Source organism: Antechinus flavipes, chromosome 6 (assembly GCF_016432865.1).
Source record: "Antechinus flavipes isolate AdamAnt ecotype Samford, QLD, Australia chromosome 6, AdamAnt_v2, whole genome shotgun sequence".
In the NCBI taxonomy this organism is placed as follows: domain Eukaryota; kingdom Metazoa; phylum Chordata; class Mammalia; order Dasyuromorphia; family Dasyuridae; genus Antechinus; species Antechinus flavipes.
In genome coordinates this window covers 41,665,117-41,691,950 of record NC_067403.1, presented here as the reverse complement: position 1 = coordinate 41,691,950, position 26,834 = coordinate 41,665,117, and positions in this window count along the sequence as shown.

Genomic DNA, 26,834 nt, shown 5'->3' with positions numbered 1-26,834 from the left:
TCAAAGAGTCAGGAAATAACAGAGTGCAGGGGAAAGAGTGTTGGATTTCTAGAAGGAATTGGGCGTCACCCAATTCTACCTCCACCACTTACTGCTTATATGACCTTGAAAAAAAATCATTTAACCCTCTGTCGGAGTCTCAATTTTCTGTAAAAGTAGAGAATTGGACTCATGACATACAAAGTTCCTTCTAATTGGCAAATCTAATTGATCATCTATAATTATATGAATTTATTTGTCATTTTCAAATCCATTTCTCTTTTCAATAATAATAATAATACTTTAGGATTTTCTAAGCATTTATATAAATATCATCTCATTTTAACCTCCTGATAGACCTGGAATAAAAACACAAAGATACCTCAGAGATATTGTGGACTACTGAAATAAAATGAGTTACACAAATTTTTTGTTCCCAGTGCATATAAAAGTTGGGTTTACAACATACAATAGTTTTGGGGTTTTGTAGTGATTGTGTTATGTCAAAAATGTACATACTTCTTTAATTTTTAAAAATACTTTATTGCTACAAATGCTGACCATTTTCTAAGCCTTCAATGAGTTGGATTCTTCTTACTGGTGAAGGGTCTTAGTTAGATGTTGACGACTGCTGACTGATCAGGATGGTGGTTCCTAAGGGTTGGGTGACTGGCAAGTTCTTAAAGTAAGACAACAATGAGATTTGCCACATTAGTTAACTCTTCCTTTTATGGATGATTTCTCTATAATATCAGATGCTCTTTGGTAGTATATCCACAGAAGAACTCCTTTCAAAATAGGAATCATCCTCTCAAACTCTGATGCTTTTTTATCAACTAAGTTCATATATTTGAATATTTTATCTCGAGAAATAGGGAGACTGAAAAAGAGAAAAATTAGGAAAGAAGGGGACAACTGGTTGTTGAAGCAATCAGAGGAACACAATAATTACCCATTAAGTTTACAATTTTATACAACCGAGGTTTGTGGTACTCCCAAATAATCATATGCAAATTATAATCAATTAAAACACCAAAAATCAATCTAACAGGAATAAGAATAATGAAAAAGTCTGACATGTGAAAATTACTAAAATGTGACATAGAGACACAGTGTGGAATATGTTGTTGTTGGGAATGGGGCAGAGAAGTGATTTCAATAGAGTTGTTAGATACAGGATTGCCATAAATCTTCAATTTGTAAAAAAAAAATCCTTTCAATATCTCTGAAGTACAATAAAGCAAATCATAATAAAATGAGATATGTCTATACTATGATTATCCCCATTTTACAGATGAACAAACTGAGGCAGATGAAAATTAAGAAACTTATCCAATGTCACACAGGTAGTATTTGATAATACCTTTATATAATTATCAGTATCTGAGACTGGATTTGAAGCAAAGTTTTCTTGACTCCAGACACAATGCTCTAACTATTGTCCCTCAACCAATAAACAAACAAACAAACATTACTGTGTCAGGTACTGTGCTAAACTGGGGAAAAAACAATCCCTACCTTAAGATTCTTGTTGTTTGTTGTTCATTCTTGGAGAGGACCATTACATTAGGGAAGTGATACCATGACCTGCAAATGAATTGGATTTAAGTAAGGCAGGACTGGGCAAGGTCACCTGCCTCACTGTCCCCTCCAGAGTCATCTGGGTGTAGTGGTCAGATACAGATCAGGACGATGGAGATGGCTCTGGTTGAAATGGGAGACCTTGTTCTTAGTCTTCGACATTTCTTAGTTTGACTGAACCTGCACCCATTCAGTGATTAAGGTAGATAGCAATTAGGGCAAAGAAATTCCTCTTTCACCTAGTACAAAAAAAGCTAATTAAATAAATGAATCTGGGAGGGGAAGATCCTCAGGGTTTCTGGCCAAAGCAGAAGTGATTGTTATTAACATTCAATCTGAGTCAATCAGGACCCAAACAATAACCAAATGGAACTTGGCCTAGGACCTATTGGTGGCCCATTAGAATCCCATTGGTTTTGGTTTAAGGTGTGGTCCTTTAAAAAAAACCTAGCCAGTAAACCCCAAGATATCTTAGAAGGGTTCAGAGGTGCAAAAGAGAAAAAAAAAAGTTTACATTATAGTAGGAGGCAAACTGATGTTTTTATACTATAGAATAAATAATATGTGCTAAGAAATACATTTACTTCCATGAAGGTATTTTTCTTACTGAATGTCAATTAGCAAGAATTTATTAAGGGGAAATACTATGCTGGGTATAGAAATACAAAATGCTCAAAGAATTAAAATCCTCCTGGAGAATATATGTTCACAGATAAGCATGTGTCTATATGTATGTATACACACACACACGTATATGTTTATATGTATGTATATATGTATATGTGTATATACGAATACATATAAATATATGTGTCTACATATGTATGTATACATATACACATACATGTGTGTGTGTGTGTGTATTAATTAGGCAATTAGTGTGCATGTAAAATCCAAAGTAATGGATGTGCCAAAAACTGTGGATATCAGGAAAGACATCTTGAAGGAAGGAGATATAATAAGAATAAGACTTTCTTTCCAAGACACTTAATTCATAAAGTCCAAAGTGAATCATTGAGTCACTAAGAAAATCTAAGCCTTCATAGACAACTCTGCCTTTTAGAAAAGCTCAGCCCTCTGAACTTTTATAGAATTAGCTGTAATTTCCCAAATCCAAATATTTGGAGAACTCTAATTTTCTCAAAAATGATTTTGAGTTTGGATTCTATTAAACTAGGGTTCTATCAGGTTCCATAAGAGTGCCTATGGTCCTGGTGACTACATATAATTGTGCATTTACTCTATTATCTTGAGGATTTAAGCATGGACTCCCAAGTTCAGAAGGGTTATAAACTATTGTTTTGCATTTATTTTCTTTTCCATTTTGAAACTAAAATTTCTTCTTCCTGATCATCACTTAACTATATAGCCACCTCTAACAAATTTACTCAATATTTTTCTTGCTCTTTTAACCAATTAATGCACATCATAGTAATTGTAACAAACTCTACCTTCTAGCATATATACTGATCATTCACAAATTGTTTTTTAATTAATTGAATAAGATTTTCCAGCCTCAAGTATTTTAGAAGCTTTAATTTTCTGGAAAATGCTTTGTTATTCCCTTGTTAAACTGCATCTTCATTATTTCCCTAGGTAATATGTCATATTAAAGGAAAAAATAAATTTTGCCAGTTCAGTTATTTTATACTATTTCTATCACTTTATTACATGCTGATTTTAATATGAAATACTTATTCATTTTGTATCTATTGGTAGTTAAGGCCCTAAAGGGAATTTTTCCACAAACACTAGAAAGTTTAAGTTCCTAACTTCTTGCCTCCTCAATATCTTCCATATTTATAAACCTCCATCTCCAATCTAATAGGGAAACCCACATGACTAATACACCGTAGAGCTCACCATCACTCAAAGTCAAAATCTGGAACCATGAAATCTTCAGATCTGTTGACAACACTCATCCTTCCCCTTCTCCCCTATTCCACTTCTTAACCTTACTCTTCATGTACACCCTCAGGTCTTATAATACACCATTTTCCATTAGCGATGGCTTCATTTTTTACTTTTCATAGACTTGATCCTACCGAAAGCTTCCACTCTTACATCTTTCACTCCACTCACCTACTGCTTTACCATACTTCAGCCCCCACAATCCTGGATAATTCCCTCCATCTCTCTCCCCTGCTACTACTTGGAATAGAAGAGTAATGATAAAAAAAATCATAGAACCATATTGACTAGGTTCCCAATAAATGTATGCAACTAAATCTTGATGAGGTTCTCAATACAAGCTAGAAATCCTTTTGTTAAGTTTCTTAGTCTTCATCACAGTCCCCACATTGATTGCTTACAAGTTTTTTACATCTCCTACTCTTGACAAGTTCTTACCTTCTGCTTCATTGAGAAAATTAAGCCTAACCAGTGTGAGCGACCTTAACTCTTATCATTTGGCACTTTACAATCTTTGTTTTAGTTTTCCCAATCTCTTTTCTTCCCTTCAGATTCAGAGAATGAAATATCCCTTCTTCTTGATGAAGTTAACTTTTTTAATATGAGCTCTTAAGCTCTTAAAATGATAGGTTTAGACCTGCCATTGATTGACTCCAATCCCCTCATTTTATAGATGAAGAAACTGAGGGGTTGAGTTAAATTGACTTGCCCAAAGTCTAAGGAAAGACTTGAAATCCAATCTTCCTGATTCCGTAGCCAGTTTTCTATTCACTGAGCTGCTATCCCATCTTATCTATTCCCAGACTCTTTTCTTTTCCTCCTTCTCTTCCTTCCCTCCCTCTCTCTCTCTCCTCTCTCTCCTCTCTTCTCTTCTCCCTCTCTCTCTCTCCTCTCTTCTCTTCTCCCTCTCTCTCCTCTCTCCTCTCTTCTCCTCTCCCTTCTCCCCTTTCTGTTCTCCCTTCTCTCCTCCTCCTCACTCCTCTCTCTCTGCCTCCCTCTCTCCCTCCTTCCTTTCTTGCTTCCTTCCATGTCTCTCTCTGTCTCATTCTCTTTAATCTCTAATATAAGGCTTCTTGACCCTTTGACTGTCTTGCAAAGCCCAGGGAACCCTTATTAAATAACTTTGGATAACAAAGAAAACTAATTCCATTATAATAAAAGTATCAAAAAATCAAAGTTCTTGGACCCATGGCTCTTCTTCCCTTCTACCTATAAATAGACTCATCTTATTATGGAAGAAATAAGGCCTTTTCTTGAAGGTAACTTCTCAAATGACCATCTTTCTTTTTCTCTTCCATTACTGCTAAACTTGCAGAATGAGAAATCAGCCCTCGCTACCTCCATTTCTGCTTCATTATCTATCCATTCTTTAACACCCTGAAATGAGGATCTTTCCTCATAACTCCAATACAATCATTCTCCCTTTTATCCCAGATAAATTTTTCTTGATCAAAAGTGAAAGTCTATTTTTAATCTTCATCTTGTTTGACTTGTGTGCAACACAAGTGACCACTGACCATCTTTTTTACGTCAATACTCATGTTTCCCTTGGCTTTTGTGGCACTGCTTTCAATGGTTCTTCTGCTCTAACTACTACTGGCTCTCTTTGCTGCTTGCTCTTCCTCCTCTCACCTACATCAGCAGCATGTTTCTTCCTATCTTCAACCTTTTCTTTTCACTTTACATTTTCTCTTCTGGAGATTTCATCTATGCTCCTGGCTTTAATCATCCCCTATATGCATATGATTCCCCAATCAGTATCTATGGTATTGACTTCTTCCTTGACTTCTAGTTTCATCACCAAATGTTTTTAGACATTTCTACTTAAATGTGTCAGTGACACCTCAATAAATATATCTAAAACTGAAATACTAGCTTGTCTCCTAAGATATCTCTTTCTAATATTCTCAATTTCTATTAATGACACATTTGCCTAGTCACCAAGGGACTATTATTTTTTTAAATTTAATTGTTCTGCTTTGTTTTTATACTAGAGTTATTTTCTGACACCCCTTCCCATCCCTATTAAATCTTTTTTTAATAACAAAGGAAAATATTTAAGCTTAGCCAACTGACACAGTGACAAGTGACAGGGCCTACTACATTCCATATTTATAGTCTCTACCTTTCCACTGAGAGGGGAAACATGTTTCCTTATTAATGCTCTGGGATTTCAATTGATCATTAAAATTTATCAGTTTGATTACTTTTTAATATTATCTAACATTTATTTTTTAAAATAAAGTTTTAGAGTTGGCAAAATGCTTTATATTATCTTACCTGATCCTCACAAGAAGCCTGGAAGATTGGCATTATTTTTATCCTCATTTTGAAGATAAGGAAACTGAGACTGGCAAAACTTAAGGGACTTGCCCAGGGTCATATGACCAGAAAATAACTGAAACAGAGTTCAAACTCAATTCTTTCTAACTCCAAGTCCAGAACTCTTACTCCCTTTCTAACTATTCATTGTTAACATTATTGTGATGAGCATCTACATTTTTATCAGTTCTCTTTCCTTTACCTTGCATCATTTTGTACGTTTTTCCATGTTTTTTTAAAAATTCTTCATAATCATATTTTTATGGTTTCTATGATATCATTCAATTCACATACCATAATTAGCTCATCTTTTCCCCAATTGATGGGCATCTGTTTTATTCCTACTGTTTTGTTACCACGAATACTGTTGTTATGAATATTTTGGTTTATATATAGAATCTGTCTTTTTGGCATTAATCTCCTTTCCTAATAGTGGAATTCAAAAGCTTTCAAAAATTTAATATTTAGGGGTTCTTTTTATAGAATCCCCATTTTTTCCAGAGGTTTGGGCTCTATTACATTTCTAACTTACTACCATTTCTTATACTGACTGGTTTTTGCCATCTTTGTGAATTTTATTTGGAACAATAATTATTAAAAATTTGCAATTCTTTTCTTGAAAAAAGTTTGCTTTATAGTTTACCTCCTTACTAGTTAGGAAACTTTAAGCCATTTTTGGCTTTCTCTCCCCTGTCCCCCATAGCCAATGAGTTGGCATATTCTATTGATTTTATTTCCAAAACATCTCTCATATTTTACTCCTCTTACCCTGGCCATTTCCCCTTTCACTGGAACTACTTGGTTCAGGCTTTCATTAATTTTCACCTAGACCATAGTAATAGCCTCCTAACTGCTCTCCCTACTTCTATTCTCTCCCCTTTCCATTGCGTCCTTTATGAAGTTGCCAAAATAATCTTCCTAATGCACAGATATGATTAAGTCACTCCTCCACTCAAAAAACTTACCAATTTCCTACAGAATAAAATACAAATTCCTCTTATTGGCATTTAGAATCCTCCACAATCTGTCTGCAACTTACTTTTCATGTCTTATCTTCCATTATTCCATTTCACTCATTCTAAGCTTCATAATTTTCTAGCTTTTCAATAATTATTTATGTACATTTTCTACCCCAAACCAGAAAAGGCAAGCTCTTTGAGAAGAGGACCTATAATTCTGACATAAACAATAGGTACTTAATCTCTCTCATTTTTAAAATTAAGAGGTTGAATTCAAGTGTCTCTAAGGTCCCTTCCCAACTTTTAAAGCCATGATCTTATAATTCTGCAAAAATAAGACAATAGGGATACTTCTATATCTTCATGAAAAAGGAGGTAGAAAGGCTAGGCAGAGTAGGTTAGTATCCCTGTATGGGTTGACACATCTTTACAATTCCATAGTAACAAGCCTACGCAGAGTTCACCTTGTAAAAGCTACCTTGGACAGCAGAATCACCACAGTAAAATAGTGACCCAGAGAAAATAAACTGCATTTTTCTCTAGCTATCCAAAATCATGCTTTTTTTCCCCTTCATCTATTGCAGAAAGAACTGGAAGTGAGCAAATATATGGCAGAATGTCATACTCTATCCTTTTCTTCTTATAACCCCCCCCTTTTCTCACTCAAATTACTATATTCCTCACGAATCACGCTGACCGTTTCGCACCTTACATCTCACAATGATGATACTGAGATGCTTATATCCTCACTGTGGATGGTGTTATTCTCCACAGGAACCAATGTGGCTCGGAGGGTCAATGTCTGGTTGGCATTTCATCTTGTTCTAGTTACCAGCCTGTCACTAGAAATGACAACAGTACTCACAGTGATGTCATTCTGATTTGCAAGGAGGTAGGAGAGCTACTTGATCTGAAAGGAAATTGTTCCAAATAAAATGTAGCTTGGAAATTGGGCTAGTTCTTACCCTCAATGTGAAGGTTTTGTTTTATTTTGTTTTCTTGGCATTTCAGAAACAATGACCTTCTGTGCTTGCAATTGCTTCTACTTCAATCACTGTGTTACACGTGGATTCCTACAACTGATGCATGTAGGAAACTCTTTATTACTCATCAGTAATATGTAAGTAGCTCTCATCATAAATGGAGCTTTCAAGCTCCATTTCTGATTCATTTTTTGCCCAAACCTTGGCTACCGCTAAGCTTTCAGTGGTCTGTGCTAATAGCTTTGTTGTCACCACACCAAGATGTTCTGAGAAAAGTGAAAATGTCTATTGACTGAGTGTGATGCCATATATTGGCTTGATATTATTTAGCAAAATTAATTGAATTTTATACTTGATTGGCTAAATGTGTTAAAGTACATATAGACAAAGTTTATGTCCATTGTTTAGACACAGTGCATAGGAGAATGCACTGCACTAGGTCGTTCTTTTGATTTTTCCTTGTATAAAATATTCTGGTTGGGATGAAGGGAGGACATTAATGCAGTAAGGAAACATTGTAATGCCAGATAATAAGTACAATGATGATGAAAATATTCACTGAGCAAATGAATGAATATAATCCTTAGAGTAAAACAGCCTACACTTGAATCCTAACTTTCTGAATAACCTCAGGCAAATTGTCTTCTTAGAACTCGGTTTTATTTTTTGTAAAGTAAGATATCAAAATTTCCTTCTTGTCCTAAATTAAATAAACCTAAATTTATTTCCCAAGTCCTGTCAATTTTATTGCTTCATATCTCTCATATCTAGGGACTTTCTTCTCTATCACTACTATCACAACTCAAATGATAATCCTCCAGAAAGTCTTCCCTGACTGCCCAACACAACGGATGCTTAATAAATGCTGACTGAGTTCACTGAATACCTTGTACTTCTTCAACTGTTAACATGGACTATAGAAGTCAATCTAGTTGGAATACTATAATTGAATAGTGGGAACATGTTTGAATGATGTAGAGTAGTATTTCAAAATACAGTTGAGATGTCATATAAACCTTATATCCAAAATTCAACAAATATTTATAACCCAATATGCTTTGGTCTGGGCATTAGACAAAGTTTTGGGGGGTGTAAGTGTATGTTTTAATGGAAAGCCCCTACTTTTAAGGAGGTAATATTCTCTTGGGGAGGACAGGTGATATAACATAGACATTCTGTTGTTGTTCAGTCATTTTTTTTCCCAGAAGTTTCCATGATGCCATTGGGGGTTTTCTTGGCAAAGACACTGGAATGGTTTATCATTTCCTTCTCCAGCTCATTTTATAGATGAGAAATTGAGGCAAATAAGGTTAAGTGACTTGCTAGTAAATCACACACAGCTAGTAAATGTCCGAGACCATATTTGAACTCGGGAAGATGAGTCTTTCTGACTCCAGACTCGACATTCTATCCACTGCTCCACCTATAGACACCCATTAAGTATAAGGATGAAATAGGTGGTGATGAAAGGCAATGGAAATAACTGGACAAAGCACCTTTAAAGAAGGAAGTGAACACTTTCAGCATTGTTGAAAAGGGTAAGAGAAAAAGAATCAAGGAAAACTTCCTAGAGAAGGTATCATACAAGCTAGCCTGTAGATATTAAAAAGCAGAGATGAGGGAAAAAAATAATGCTTTCTGGACTTGGTGAAGAGTTGAAAAGGGTCTGGAATAGGTGGAACAGCACCTGTTTCTGTAAAATCACAGATCTTTCAAAATAACAAAGACAATATGAAAACAATTCATCTGTCCTGAGCTTTCACAAGATATTATCCTATATATGTGGTTACACACATATGTATACATGAATAATTTTCAAAGGAGATGGAATTTGTTGCCATTTAAAGTAGACATCTGTTTCCTTTTAAATCAAAGTTTTCACAGTTATTAATAAGTGGAGAGTCGGACAAATTTTCATTAAAGATTATCTGTCCTTAAACATTTCAAAGCCCTCTAATTCTAAGTGTCTTAAGTCAGATGGATAACAAGAGGTTCTGTCCACCTTTCCCTTCCCCCAGTCTAATCATGGTGTGCCAATGGGAAAATCATTTAAGTTATATTGTCCCGGAAAGGTATTCTCCAGTTGGAGTGGAAGGTTTTAAGCGTTTTTTTATTCAATCTGTACAGGTTAACCCTCTTTAATTTAAGCTATATGCAAGAATCAAGTATGAATAAAAAAGACTATATTAAAAATGTTGGCTAACAAAGCTTCCCTAGTGATAGATGGGAAAAGCATTGCTGAAATCTGTTAATTCCCTGTATGATGAATTGAGTTTAATTGTGTGCCCTCTCCCGATACGATCTGAATGTGAACTGAACAGAGCTCTCCACAGCCTTTCCCTTGTGCTTCCATTTTCTGATCTCGCTTGTTAAATAAGTTCATTTACTTGTGTGTGACTGAACGCATCATCTTCCAACCTGAAATGCAGTAGATGCAAAAAAGTGGAACCATTGAATGTCAGAGGCAGATTATAGGCCATTTTAGGGGGAGAAAATGCATTTCAAACTAGAGATTACTTGTCTTTTATTCTTTCATTTTTAAAAGAGGTGCTGTTGCTTAATATTGCTTTAGGCCACGTTTCCCAATGTGAAATTAACGTCACAGAGAATCACCAGGTTCACAATTTTCATATTTAATGCCAACTTCTCTGTATGCTGTGGGTAGCCCTACCTTTTACCATTTAAAAGATAAAGCTTTGAGTTAAATTTTCCAATTATTACCTGTCTAGTACAGTTGCAACAGGACCATATCAAGCATTTGAGTTTTACTGGAGAAACATAATTACAGTTTGAAAAATAGTGGAGAATGCATTCCTATCACATCCTTAGTAGCAGTTTATATGCTAAAAAGAAAAACGCTTAGGGCCCAATTCATAAGAGCTTTATGCTTCATTTACATTTTTCTGTGTAGGTTATGTGGAAAAGTGCATAATGTGTGTTTTTCAAGTAAAATATGCAATTCTGGGATTCATTTGACTTGTTTTCCATTGTCCTCATTGAAAAGCAACCTTTCTCTTCTTGGATCCTAAAGGGCACTAGTAAATGAGGAGCAGGTAAGCTGTTTTCATTTGCCAGAAGAAAGATCTTTTTAAAAGTTATATAAGTTATTCAAGAATTTACATCTGGCCCCAGCAATAAAATTTCGGAGTACTCATTGTTATTTCAACATGGAGACAGCTTTCTGAACCATTCTTCTAGAATATTGAATTAATTCTTTGAGAATGGAATATTAGTGGGAGGGGGGAAGGTGAATACTTTGGACGGATTAGCCGAACTTTACTATTTTTGTAGATTTGACTGTCAGTCGTCACCCAATCCATGTCCTTTCAGGGGGTAATTATCACTTAGTTCAATACAGAACATCACACAGGTGAGAGATCATTAATGAGTTCTCTTTAGAATCATTTCCCATGTGGATCAAATCTATAAAACAAGAGTTATCTATAGGTCACAGTTGTATAAGATTTCATTCAAGACTCATAAAGTCCATACACCCCAAGGTTACTAATTGATTAATATTGTGCTGAAGTCCAAAAGCACATATGTGGTAGATTAAATGATAACTAATGGTTATACCAGAAAGAACTTGGAGGTTTTGAACTTTGACTATTGACCCCTCTCTTCTCTCATGACTGTCTAAGTCTCTTAAAACTTGAACAAGAAAAAGCTTGGGAATAGTAGGAAGAGCAATACTCTAGGAGTCAGGTGATTTCAGTTTGAATCATCAATTTCAACTCTAAATTGATGGAACTCAAGGTCATCCACTTCAATCCTCATCATAGCACAAATAACAAAAATGAACAGACCCAGACCAGTTAAGTGAGAGCCCATATTCTACTCCTTAACACCTGATTCTCTGATTTCAAATTCGTTGTTCTTTCTACCTCAACAATATATATTCATCCAGTTGAGCGACTATGGCCAATTCATTTTTACCTGCATCTCAGTTTTCTCATCTGTAAAATAGAATAATGCACCATCTACTTCAGTGTTGCCATAGAGGAAAATTTTCTATAAAGTCCAAGAGCTATATAAAATTGATTTGTCATCAGCACCAATGTAGTAATGATAGACATAAAAATAATAATAATGATAATTACACCAACAATAATAGCATTTCTATGGCACATAAAAATCTACAAAAAGCTTTCCAAATATCTCATTTTATTCTCACCCCATTTTACGAAAGAAAGGAAGGAAGGAAGGAAGGAAGGAAGGAAGAAGGAAGGAAGGAAGGAAGGAAGGAAGGAAGGAAGGAAGGAAGGAAGGAAGGAAGGAGGAAGGAAGGAAGGAAGGAAGGAAGGAAGGAAGGAAGGAAGAAAAGAAAGAAAGAAAGAAAAGAAAAAAAAAGAAAGAAAAGAAAAGAAAGAAAGAAAGAAAAGAAAAAAAAGAAAACTGAGAAAATGAGATTAAATGACTTGTGCAGGATTGTGTGCTTGGTCTGTGTCTGAGCCTGGGAAGTACTAGTGTTTTAGTACTTAGGTCTTCCTGACTTGGTTCAATACTCTGCCCACTGCACCATCTAATAATAGCCTTTCTTAAAATGCAGCTACAAATGACTAAAACAATCCATTGGAAAAAAATTGCTTTCGATCAACAAGGTCAACATAGTGTCAAACCAGTTTGATTGTTTTTTCTCCCCTGAATTGGTTAAAATTACTTGAGTGTTTGGGGATCATGTCATAGTCTTTACCACACAGGAAAATTTCTGATCTGTGATCATACTAAAAAAAGAAAAACTTTTCTGTCCATTTTCAATGATGGTAAAAAGTGTAGAATGTTCTGTGAATATCGGCCACAGAGTTTGTCACATGTGGCCTATTCTTATCATGTTTATTGCTGGATTTTAGGATTAAATTCATAAAAGATTTGGCATATAGAGAAAAATTGTGTTATGATTTCTCACCTCATTATGGCATCACAGAATTGACCTTCAGTTACAGAGAACATAGAATGATTCCAAGGCAGAAAAGTCAGTTGTTCTGGTTCCATTTGGGAAGAAAAGCTTTCACACAGCTGAATATTACATTTTTGAGGCTCTTTAGGATACTCATATTCCTTTAGGATTAAATCCAGCAGCACAGATCCATTTTTGATTTAAAAACAGAAATTTTCACAAGCTTTTGGGTCATTCAGTTCAAATTCCTCTAATGTTCATGGGGAGTCTCATGTGGATACCTTGCAGCCTTGCTTTCTTAAGTCGTTATTCAGGAGAATTCATTTTTGTTTTCTTCATTGAAAAAAAATACTGTAGTCTACTGGATAGAACTGAACCATGGAGCTCTGTTTATTCAAATTCCATAAACATTTATTAAGCATCTACTTTGTGCAAAGCACTTTACGAGGTGGTGGGAATCCAAAGGCAAAAATAAAATGGGCCCTTCCTAAGAGTTACATTCTATTAGGAAGCAATAGTATAAAACCAAGTGAATTGATATAAAGTATGTATATAATATATTATGTGCACACACATACACACACATGTCATCATGTATACATATGTTCATATATTCTTACACATAGGGACACCAAACATTTTCAAGTTTAATCTGAATTATTAATATTTTGTACATCGCTTTCTTAAGTCTAAACAGGCAAGAAAACAGCAAATTAAGCACTGATTTTATACCTTTATCTGATTTGGGAGGTATAAATGCTCTCAGTGAAGATTTAACAATGGGTTTTCTTTAAGAAGAAATCAGGGAATAAGTGATTTACTCAGGGTCACACAGCCAGTAAGTGTATGAGATAGAATTTGAACCCAGGTTCTCCTGACTCCAGAGCCAGTGCTCTACCTACTGAACCACCTAGCTGCCCAACAAGAAGCTTCTGAACACAGTCAAGATCACTCCAGAGCAAGTCTTAACAACCGGTAACAATGGGAAGAGAATAGAAATCAGAAAAGCCCTGTGTAGAAACTGACACAAAGTCTGGACTTTGGAAGATATCAATGAAAAGAAAAGGAGAGAAAGAGAGACAGAGACAGAGAGAGACAGAGACAAACACAGAGAGACAGAGAGAGAAAGACAGAGGTGGGGAGAGACAGAGACAGGGAGGTAGGGAGGAAAGGAAAAGGGAAGGGAAGAGGGAAGGGAAGAACTATGATGCCAAAGTAAAAATGCTATCTTATTCCTGTGAAGGGGGAATACATTGAGACACAGAGGTTGGAGATGAGATGTCATACCAGGAGAAGCTATACTGAGCTAGGTTGTCTGAAAATTTGTAGAGTTTAGCAATTTAAATGATTAAGAGAAGCCAAGTTTTATCCCCTCCTCTGCTACTGCAAACTTCCTGAGTGAATGATAATAATTACTTCCATTTATATAACACTTTAAGGTTTAAGAAGAATTTTCTTCACAACAATCCAGTGAGGTAGATGACAATGACAGATGGTATTTGTACGATGCTTTTAGGTTTACAAAGTGCTTTATATGAATTAATTTATTTGATCTTCATAATAAGCTAGTGAATTAAGAATCACAAGTGCTATTATCCCCACTTTACAGAAAAAGAAGCTGAAACGTCTTGCTTTACACTAATAAATGCCAGAATCTCAATTCAAACCTTTGTCTTCAGATTCGCAAAGCTAATATTCTTTTCACTCCACCATGCTAAACTCATGTGAATAACTCATAATAATAATAGCTAACATTTATTTAGAATTTATTATTTGTAGGCATTGTACTAAGTGCTTTATAATTATATCTCATTTGATCCTCATAATAACTTTGGGATATTGGTATCATTACATTTTTGCATTTTGCAGGTGAGGAAACTGAGGTAAACACAATTTTTAAGTACTTGCCCAAGATCACAGCTAATAAGTGTCTGAGGACATATTTGAACTCAGGTCTTCCTGACTCCAGGCATTCTAGTGAGGACGTACTGAAGGCACAAATCAATAAGCATTTATTAAGCCCGTACTTTGTGCAAGGTACTGAGCTTAGCCCTATGAAAATGTCGTTGGCACGCTGAGAGAAATACAAGTAGACAACATAAAGAGCCACCACTATACAGAGATTTTTGCATGGGGCCACAACTTCTTCCTTGGGCAAGGGCACTTCTTTGCACTGCCCACCATTCCCTACATCTTTTCTCAGTCCTCTGTCCACCTTTGGACCTCTCTTATCCCAAGAATCCTATCACCATAATCCTTCTTTTCATGAGGAATCTACTTCCCTTCAATCTTTGAATCCAGTTCTCTTTGATTCCAAGTTCAATACTTTATCCACTTTGCCACAGTCTTCCAGCTTTGATCCTAGCTCAAGCAAAATGTCTTGAAATCATCTCTCATTTCCTATAAATTTGAACTGTTGTCCATGTTGCCAGCTGGCCCTTCCATCACTACTCCTCAGTTAATTTTTTGCCACAAATGAAAATATTCCCAGTTTCTATTTTAAAGATATGCCCTAAAAAAATAATAATAAAAATTTAAAAAAAATTTTTAAATAAATAAAGATATGCCCTTGGGTTCTTGACCACTTGACTTATTAGGATTCTTGATTTTTTTCTCCCATAAAATGAAGCTAGTTTTATATCAGCTGCTCCCTCTTTCATCCCATTCCCATAATACTCAAAGACTCAACAACATCAGTGACAAAACTGGCTCTCTTTGGAAACCACTATCCACTAGCTATAGTGTGTGTGTGTGTGTGTGTGTGTGTGTGTGTGTGTGTTTAATTCAACTTTTATTCATGTGAAGTGTTTTAGATAGGGTTTTTACCTTTCATTGCTTTTTGAGAAGCAGCAAAACTAATTAAATGCCAGTCTCTAGGAGGGAAGGGACTAATAGAAATGTTAATAAAAGCACTAACTCATTGCCTCTCCTTAGAAATAGAAGACTTAAGCTTCTTTAAGAGAAGCAAAATAAAACCACTGCCAGATGTTATAGGAGGAATTCTTATTCCAGTACAGGTTAGATTAAATGATCTTCTCATTATGACTCAGAGAATCCATAGTCAATCCTTAAAGCTACCCTCAATTCTTTTCTAGTTTTCTTCCTTGTCATCAAGCTTGTTCACTCCAATTCCTTCATCACTCTAACTCAAGCTTTCTCACAACATAAATCTACTTGCCAAGTCATAGGATTCCAAGATAATAGATTCAAAGCTGGAAGTAACCTCAGGAGACATCCACTCCAAACTTTTTTTTTCATTTTACTAACAAGGAAACAGACTCAGAAAGCTTAAATTATTAGCTCAAAGTTATTGTTAGTGATCCAGGTCCTCTAACTTCAGATCCACCATTCACTCCATTTCTCTGGGGTCCCAAGCACCAACTAAATGAGCACACAAACCAATCTGGACTAGCATATGAAGGGGAAGTCTTAAGGGACTTTCACCAGGCTGTCTAAAGGACTGATTCCAACAGTGGAAATATCAAGGGGCATGGAGCTGTTACCCCAGGGACTGAGCAGAAGAAGCATTTGAGAGTTGGCTAGCCTTTCAATCACATCTCACATGCAGTGACTGGCTTTGAATAAGGTCTAACCTTGAGCTGACCTTGATGGTGGCAAAATGTCATACCTGGGATCAGAAAGTGGAAGAGTTGTTGATCAACAAATTCCTTCGTTCTGATCATCCCCTTGTGAAATCATGGCTAGTCTCTCCACTCCCGAGACATACGTTGGCCCCTCTCATTTCAAAAGATTTAATGGTATCCACCAAGCAATATCCGATTTCTGTATTTGGAAAAACTACTCAACAGCTCTTCACTTTGAGTCATTTTCCAAAGATAATTAATAGAATTGATACATTGAATTAGAGATATGCACTGGGAATAAATGAGGGCAATAATTTAATATTCAAGCGTCTCTAGGTACTACATTTATGTATATCAACATGTTCATTACCATGCACACTTGGTTATGGCTGAAAAAAATTAGAAAGTAGGTACTTTTTATATGCCAGTTTTCTTTTATGTTATCAAGGAAAGAATATGTTAAAACACATGAAAAAGTTTTAGTTTTAAAGTGTATTTTCTTTGATCATTCTATGCCCTTCATATAATTTTCAGTACTAACAGAGGGCATCAGGGATATAGATAAGCCATAAATAATCCCCAAATCAGTTATGCATAGTTCACAATGCATTTTTTTGTTTTATAACATTTAACGTAATCACCAGGGTCCAATCTAGCTCTACATTATATGATCTTATGACCTTTCTGAAATATTTTGCTTGGACTAGTATTAAAATTGAAAGACCTTGGAGTATAATGGATAAGATGCTAAATCTTATAAGTCAAATCCTAACTCAGATACTACTATATAGATAAGGACCTGTTGCTTTGATTCTCTCAATCTCAGTTTACTCATTTGTAAAATTAAAAGGTTTGAACTAAATAGCCTCCAAGGTCTATCCCAGTTCTAATTCTATGATATGTCCCACTTAATACTTTTAGCTATGTGAGCATGGAAAGTACTTAAGTCTTCTGAGCCTAAGACATATTTGTAAAGTGGTAGAAGAGTTATGACATCCAAGTTCACACCAGTCATTGGAAAGATTCCCCAGGTATCTGTTTGAGGTCCATGAAAGTCAGTCTCTTTTATCCGGGATGATTCCTGAAGCAGATACATAATTGAGCTTCGACTATATGTGCACAATGACAGGCTATTGCCTATTTCCACAATTTCGCCCAAAAGAAAAGAAAAATCTTTGATGTAGCATATACTGTTTAAATTAAATATAAGTTCACATTAATGGGATGGTTTTGATAGCATTCAAAAGTCATCAAATAAATGCATTAAATACACCAAATCCAGTATGGAAGTCAGGCACAGACTCTGACCTCAAGGCATTTACTATCTGATGAGAGAAATAAGAACATAGTATATCTAAGATGATATATTTGTTAAGTTCCAAGAGGAATTCTAGACAAAGTGCCATAAGAAATTCAGAGAAAAGAATTACTTATAACTGATATTTGACAATTGGGTTGCTCCTTGAAGAAAAGTTAAGCTGTCAACAGAGATTGGAGAAGAGAGGATTCTTCAGTTATAAGAGATAATAGAGATAGAAGGGGGCAGGACAGGTTCATGGATAAGTTTTTGGTTCAATAGAGCCAAAATATGGAATACACAAAGAAAATAGCATGTACTATGGTGTTGGTACTGAATTGTGGAGAACTTTGAATGCTGGGATAAGAAATTTGTATTTTTCCAGGAACCATTTGGGAGCCATTAAAGAATTTCTAATTGCAAATTAAAATCTCTATATACCTTGGTGAACCACATCCCAAGATACTAAAAGAACTGGTATTATTATGAAACTAATATGATTACATCAAGAGAGCATAGTCTGTAAAATGTAGACTAATAATCTTGACTTCAATTCCTTGCAAAACGATAGAAGGTAGTTTCAAAGTTTCTTTTAGCAAAAAAAAAAAAAAAATGGTTGTCTTTTGGCTTCTTTTCCTAGTTCCTATACCTTCAGTTCCTAAGATCTTATCTCCAAAATTGTTTTGCATCTATCTTATATGTGTCTATATTTATACAGATTTTAAGTTCTCTGAGGGCAAAAGACATTTCATTTATGTCATCTTCCCAGCACCTAGCACATGAAAGGTACTTTGTAAATGTGGGTTTGTTGATTGAGTTATTCAAAACAGTCTTGTTTCTTTTTTGGTGATTAGACTGAAAGACTGGAAAAATATGATGGCGCTAGATTTCAGGAAAAAATGTTGATGCAATCTTTCATCTATCCTTATGGACAAGATGTGAAAATGAGAATTAGGTATTAATATAGATGGATGAATTTAGACCCAGGTGGAATCTCTCCTCCCCCTAGTTGTCTCCAGGATATTTTCAAGTAGAGGCTGTAGGACTTTTTGTCAGCATGGCTATAGAAGAAATAGGTATTGATTGGATGAGATGGCCTGTAAGGTTCCTACCAACTCTAAAATTCTAAGAGTCTTTTTTATGAGGGAAGTGCATTTGGAAGATAATTCTGGAAATAGAATGATTTAGAGAAGAGACATTGGGAGGGAGATCGGTTAGAAAGTTGTCAAAAGCAGTTCCTTTTTCAAGCTCATATTCTAATGGGAGAGACAGAAAAAATAAGATACATCCAAGCAATGTACAGAATAAAGGAACGGTCATCTCAAACTGGAAGGTAACTCCATCTGAATAGACCACAAAAGATCATCTGCTGATGGATTTGAGCTGAATTTTGAAGAAAGTTGGGGAAATGGAGAGGGAGAGATGAGGAAAGAGAGCATTTAGAGAACAGTAGAAGATAAAAATACTAAAAAAGTAGAAAGTAGCCAGATTAAGAAAAGTTTTAAATGCCAAAGAGCTTTATATTTGATCCTAGAGGTGCTAGGGAGCCACTGGAGTTTATGTGGGGCTAGGGGAAAAGGATAGTGACACAATCACTGGAAGGGAGCAAGGTGAGATAGAGAGGGAGTATTTTCCACAGGATTTGGCAACTTACCCCTCTATCTCACTACCCACACCCAGTGTTAACTCTAAATTTTCCAGTCAGATTACCAGGAGGATGGTCACAAAATAAAGAGAATGGGGAAGCTAAAAAGAAAGGGAAGATTTGAGTCTGGGGATGAGGAGAAAGGGAAAAGATAAATAACTTGTTTCTATATGCACTAAATTTGAAGTAATAGAAGAACATTCAGGCAGATTTTGGAATTCTGGGACTACAGTTCAGCAATCAGGTTAGTTGGAGGTAAGATATGCAGAGTCAGAAATGTTACCTGCATGGAATGAGTTATTGAAGCCATGAGAAAGATTCAGATTCACTATAAAAGAGAGCATGGAGAGAAGAGAGGGCCAAATAGAACATTAGTATATCTTTGTACCATAGAGAAAATAATTACAATAAGGATATCTCTTTTACATATAGCACTTTAAAGTTTGCAAAGCATTTTATTCACAACCACCCAGGAAAATTGGTAGCTCAAAAATTGTCATTCCTATTTTATCGGTAATAAAAGTTAGACTCCACGTGAGGTTAAGTGACTCATCTAAAGTCATGCAAGGAAGGAGGGTAGGGAATAAATATTTATATAGCATTTACTAAGTGCTAGGTATAGTGCTAAGTGCTTTTACAAATATCATCTCATTTGGTCATGGCAACAACCCCGAATGAGAGGTAGGTTCTATTATTATTCTCATTTTCCAGTTGAAGAACCTAAGGTGAAGAATTAAGTGACTAGCCCAAGGTCACACAACTGGATTAAAATCAGTTCTTGACTTGAGACGTGGTGCTCTTATCTATATTTACAGCAAGGATACAAAATAGAATCTTCTGACTCCATAACAAACACTATTTCCACTATTCTTCAAAGGATAAAATAATTTTTATTTTTCTTATTGGTATTAATAATTATCTTTATTCATTTGCCAGTAATATGTGACTTGTTATATTAAACACTCACATGAAAATGGATTTGTGATATAAATGGGACCTGAACCCACATACGAGAATGAGCAGAAATAGGAATGAACTCCAAGCTGAAATTGACAAATTCGACAAATTTACAGCTGAAATCGACAAATTTACAGACAAAAGTAACCGAGAAAGAAAAATAAAACATCAAAATGAGGAATATCAGTTTTAATGCTCATGCTTTATTTTGGTCCAACAGGTTTTACCTTAGTTCTGCTGGACATTTACAGACTTCTGATTCCTGCTCCTGCCCATCTTTCCCCCTTAAGTGTGTTTTCTATCCTTTCCCTGTGTCTCTATCTAGTCTGTCTAATTTAAATTAGGAACCTATTGGGCATAAAATATGACCAATTCCAGACTAACACAGGTCCCAGTATGGCTCTGGCCTTCCATATGTGTTCAAGAACAGCAGCCTCTTGAAAGAGGACCCTGAAACTTATTGGCTTATGAAAGCAATAGGAGAAAGCGATTTCTTTCTCTTGCCTTGACTTCCCCACACTAAAACCCCAAAAATTTGGTATTTGAAGGAACAGTCTCTAATATTTTCAATGGCTCAACTGCTTACATATCCAGAAAATGAGAGCTTGGCACTTAATCTCTAGCTCTTTTCCATTTTTCCTTCTCCTGGCCAGAATGGAATTTAAAGGTTGTTTTACACAGGAGGAAGATTAACTCAATAGTGCATAGAGGCTCATAAAAGCCGCAGCAGTCCATTGAGTCAATATTGCAGAAGCCAAGATGGATTTTCACAAAGATATGAAATGGTCTATCAAGTAAATTATGTGGGTTTGGGGAATTATCACACCTACAAAATATAAGCTTACTGGAGCTTAATCATTCCCACAGCGGTCTTGGTGGGCTATTGGCTAAATAACATAAATGTAAAAAAAAAAAATCTTAACCCATTTTTAAATGGCTTAAAAGTGGGTTTTATCTACCTGTCCAAATTTAGAGATCTTGGGATTAAAAATGTGGTTTAGGAACTACCAATTCATTACTATTCCGATTAACACTATTTTCACCTTTATTAGGACTGCTTAACTTTCAAATGAAGATGTATATTCCCTGGATTTGGAGTTCTTAACTGAGAATCATGTTTCAAAAATCTTGTTTTTTAAGTCTAGAAGCAAAAGAAATTTATCTGAGAGTTCATCACAATCCAACACAATTGCAGAACACTATCCTTAAACTAGAGCACTGTGAATTAAGTCCATCCTAGGTAATGTGCCCTGTGGAAGGCACCTTCACTGTTATGGCCCTCTGGGTCTTGGTAGAAAAGTAAGTAGGATGTGGGGTGCAATATCCACTCAGCCGTATTTCCTTGACTTGAAAGAGTGAACATGGTCTCTCAGAATTGTCTAATAATCCTGCAAATAATCCCTCCCCTACACCCAGAATTTACTTCAATGGAAACCTATAGTAAAATCTAATCTTAAAGAAAATCATTTCTTTTACTATTCAGTTCAGTTTAATCCGATCCATAAATATTAAATGACTCATACATAAAATCAGGCAAGTCACTAATCTCTCTTGGTTTGAGTTTCCTTATCTATAAAATTTGGGTGTGGGACTGGTTGATCTCTTCCAGTTCTTAATCTATGACTGCATTGGCACTGAGAATACAAAGTCAAAACAAAATAGTCCCTTCCTGAAGGGCCTTCCATTCTACTGTGAATTTAAAATCAGCACCAATTATTGTAAGAAAACATTTCCCTTCCTCTTTTAACTAACCCTTTAATGACAATAGAATTAGGAAATCCATTTTATAGCTGACAAAACTGCAAAGGAAGTAACTGCAATTTGTCCCATATTCCTGACTGGAAACTAAACCATTGGTCCTTTTAGTAAAGACATTGATAAGGTCTGAGTCTTGAAAGCAAAGGGAGAGAATGGGGAAAGGTATTGAAATGATGGCAAACAATGAGAAATTGTAGGAAATGGAGCTTCTTAGATTGGAGAAGAGAAGGCTTGGGAGGAGGATGCAACTTATTTATACCTTGTCATTCTGGCCAGGCGCTCTCTGTAACTCAGGACTCACAAAGAAATCTTGCTACTGCCTGGATTAGTATCCAAGAGACTTTGTGAAAGCAGGTAATATTCCCACTCAGACATGCTAGTCATCGGTGTTCAGAGAATGGCGTAAAATTCCGCTCCGATCAAATTCCTCCTGGCTCATGAATTTAGGAAAGAGTCGAACTAGGAAGGGGGAGGAGAAAAGACTACTCATTTCTCCCCATCTCTCCCCCATTGGAATCAAACCTGTCAGCTTGCTGAAAGCAGGGGGTTGATTTCCCAGAAGTTCTCTTGGATTGATTCACATGCTGCCATCCCCCGAGCTCCTTAGTGCTCTGATTAATACCCACTTTATCTCCCTATGTTCCTCATTCGCACACAGATGGATGCAATAAAGCCTACCTGTACCACCCCAAAGTCCTGCAGGAGCTCCCCCTGATTGCTCAGAAGTCTATTATGGAGAGTACAGCAGGCAATCATAATAAATTACCACTTTTTACGCTAGCTCACAAACACAAACACACCCTCGCCTTCCCCAGTGTTGCTCCCCAGAAGCCTTAGTGCCTCAACAAGCCAATTAGGGAACATGATACAAGTGTGCAGGTTGGAAATGAGCTGCCCTTCTCCAGAGCCACCTGCAAATCCCGCCAAACTTGATTTCATTTGGTGTCGAAGCCAATTAACCTGGAGTTGGGGAACATCTTTCTGACCTCTCATTCTCTCTTTCATATTTTCTCTCTTTCATATTCTCTCTCTCTTTCTCTCTCTCTCTCCCTCTCTTTCCCTTTTCCTCCCTCCCTCTCCCTCTTTCTCTTTCCTTCTATCTCCCTCTCCCTCTCTCTTTCTCTTGTTAGCTTTCTTCTCCAGCCAGTCTTTTCTCTTTCTCTCTCTCTAGCTATTTCTCTTTAAACAAAACAATCCTGCTTCAGATCTCCCTCCTCTCTTCTTTCTCTCTTCCTCTCTCTGACTTTCATCAAGCATTCAGCTGGAGGAGAGCTGAGGTAACACTTTCGAGAAAGGAGAAAAAGAAAGCAGAAGATGCCATTGCATTGTCTGTCTCCTAATCACCAGTTCAATCAGAAATCTGGCAGCCTGGAAATGCCATGCATAATATATGTAGAAAGCATTTTCCAAAGTGGATTATAGGGATTTTTCTCTTTTCTTTTTTTTTTTTAATTAAGGGATTTTGATGGAATAAAGCTCAATAAAATGATCTTTTCTGTAGCCCTACCTTGCAAGCCCATTACATGTTATTTGATATGTTTCACCTGACTTTTCTTCTGCATGGGGTTCTCTTCAGCACATCCCATACACAGAACAGATTGCTAATATTTGTCCCCTTGTCACTGATGAATCACTTTCTGTTTGATAAATTAATAAAGCTGCTATCAAAAATCCCCCTGAATCAAGATACTGATTTGATGGGAGGAAGTAAGGGAAGTGGGAAGTATTTAATCAAAACTTCTCAATTTTTTGAATACTTGTATACCTAAGAGAATATATGACATGAGTCAGGGTATGTTGAAATGTCCCTAATTGTCTCTATTGTTACTAAAAATTTAAGGTAAAACCAAACAACATAAGTAAGAATAGAAAGCATGGCCACATTTTGTGAGGGTTTAATTCTGTCCTTCCTGCTCTAAGGAATACAAGGCACTGTCCCCTTGCCCCATTAATTCTTAGAGCATCTCTGTGAAAAGAGAAGAATCTCTAGAGCAAAAGAAGCAAGTTAGGTATCTAGCATTTTAACAAACATCATCCATTAAATTATAGACCCAAGAACCATTTCCATGCTACTTGCCCAAATTACCTAACAAGAGAGAGCCTCTAGGGGCTCGCAGAGGTCATTAGAATACAACCAAAACTCCAGCCCCTTGGCTATCTACTGATTACAGTATCTATTGAGTATTAGAGTATTTAAGATATATAAAGCCAAAATAACATCAAGTGCCATTGAGTAAAGGCTTTCATGAAGCAGACATGAAATACTGGATAGAAAGCCAGCCTTATAGTTGGGGAAAACTGGGTTCAAGTGCTACCTTTGATGCATACTACCTAGCTGATCCTCAACAAATCCTTAAAAATAATTCTGAGGATACAAGTCATACACCTGGAGCCCATCTGCATTAATAGAGCAAGTTTCTTCACCATCTCAACCACCAGGGAAATGATTAGTCCAGGCTAATAAATAATTTGTAGATACCGTAATGTAATCTGTGTCCTGCTATTTATGAGACTTAGATGAGAGTTTATAAGGTTCAATAGAGGGTAATCAGGGGTACAGTGGATAAAACACTGGACTGGAAATCAGGAACACTCATCTTCCTGAGTTCAAATCTGGCCTCAAATACTTACTAGCTGGAAAACTCTAAGCAAGTCACTGTTGCCTCAGTTTCCTCATCTGTAAAATGAGCTGGAGAAGAAAATGGCAAACTCCAGTATCTCTACCCAAAACAATCCCAAATGGACCACAAAGGGTGGAACACAATTGAACAAGAACATGATTAAATAGAAAGATCAATGAATAGTACAAGACACTTTGAAGATTAGATATTGGATCAGCTTCCCTCCCTCCCTTTAACAAACTAGATACCCAAAGGCAAGTGATTTAGCTCCTAGAGATCTTATTTTCTTCATCTGTAAAATATTACCTAATTATGATGATTGGATAACACGAAATCCTGAGAAAGCAAAGCAAGATAAAATGGAGGAAAAAGCAACTGAAGTCTGATCAGCAAGGAGAAGAAAACAGAGAATGGAAAAGGCCAGAAGTTAGGGGGTTTTTGTAAATGAAAAATGTTTTCATTATAAACTTGACCAATCTCAACAAGCAAACTTTTCATTATTTAGTTAAACAAAAATATATAAATTATCAAAGTAATAGCAAGCTCATCCTCTTCATTTACCAGTCCCCTTTTCTATTGTTGTTTTCTAAATATTTTCTAGATTTTTATTTTTAAATTATGATTATTTATGTTCTTATAATCTAAAATAGTCTTCTTTGGATTGTCCTTTATTTCCTCTGAATTATTAGGATTTTTCACAAATCTTTCTATTCTGTATGTTTCTCATTCTCACAGTGCAAAAACATTCCATCATTCTCATATGTCACAATTCAATTATTCTATGATCTGTTGACATTTAATTTGTCTTCATATTGCTTTACTCTTACAAATAATACTATTAAAAATATTAAAAATAGGTTGAATAAATAGAATTTTTCTTTTTCAAGAACATCCTTAATATAAAGACCCATATCATTGAGACAAAGGCTATGAATAGCTTGATAACCAACTAGTATATAACTCCAGTATTTTCTGCATGAAACTTCTTCTCCCCTGACTCCTGCTAAAGACAGCTTCTGTTTGCATGGTAACTTTAGATGGAATCCGATAATTATGTATAGAGGCTGCTGGGATCTTTTCCACTTTTTCCTCCCTCCCTATCCATGTGACAAGGAAGAATAAATAGTGTCAGCTTGGAAGCCTGCATGAAATAGGTGGGGCTAATGACAGATAGAGATTGAAAAACAAGAAAAGAAAGAAAAAAGCCAGGAAAGGGGGGACAGAGAGAGAAGGAGGGCCCTGGGGGATTTTACCCTCATTTCATAGGGAAAACAGCACTAAAATATTGAAGAAATCAAGATAGTCTTAGCCTCACCTGCTAAACTATGTAGACCCAAGAATAGCAGACATACAGCAAAGGCATAATTTTTGCATCTGCAAAACCATGAGCACCTCCAGGGCAACCAGCATAAAAGGCTTGCTTGGTTGATTTGAGTGTGGCAAGGTTGCAGTAAATAGAATATTAAACTTAGAATCTGGAAGACAAGTTCAAATCTAACCTCTCAGTGCCTCATCTGTGAAATGAGAAAAGTGGATTATAAGTCTATGATTCTCCAACCCTACAAGATCCTAAGCAAGTTGCTGCCACTGGAGAGGTTAGCTTCTCCCCCACAGGTATCTGGTACTTTCCTATTTAAACTAATTATTCTTGACAACTTCATTCAAAGGTCAACTCTTTGTTCATAGATGGCATTCAAAAAGCCTAAGAGTGGAGATGGGAATAGAGTGGTAACTTTACAGTAAACAGAGAGATGCTTAAGAGATTGTAGCTCAGGGAAAAGATATAAAATCTGGGAATTATCTCCATAAAGATGATAATTAATTCCTTGGGAGTTGAAGAGGACACTTAGTGAGAAAGTTAGTTTGAGAAGACAGCCCACTAGAGTCTTGGTGAATACCCTGTTATGGATGATAAATCAGTAAATTAGTAGAAGAGACTGAGAAAGAATATTCACACACACACACACACACACACAAAAGTAGGAAGAGAACCAAGAGAAAAGTGTCATGAAAATCCAAAGAAGCGATCATATTCAAGAAAACTCCCCAGTACTGCCAAGAGTGTCAAAAACGGATGAAAATATTTAACATGTATTAGTCAACCTGCCATTTGGGGGAGGAGATGGAGGAAAGGAGGGGGAAAATTGGAACAAAAGGTTTGGCCATTGTCAATGCTATAAAATTACCCATGTATATAACTTGTAAATAAAAAGCCATAATTTAAAAAAGGATGAGAAACTGAGAAAAAGTTATTGCATTCAAGATTTGAGAGATCACTGGTAATTTGGAAGAAGAGTAACTTTAGTTGACTGAGGAGAACAGAGGTCAGAGTAAAAGGAA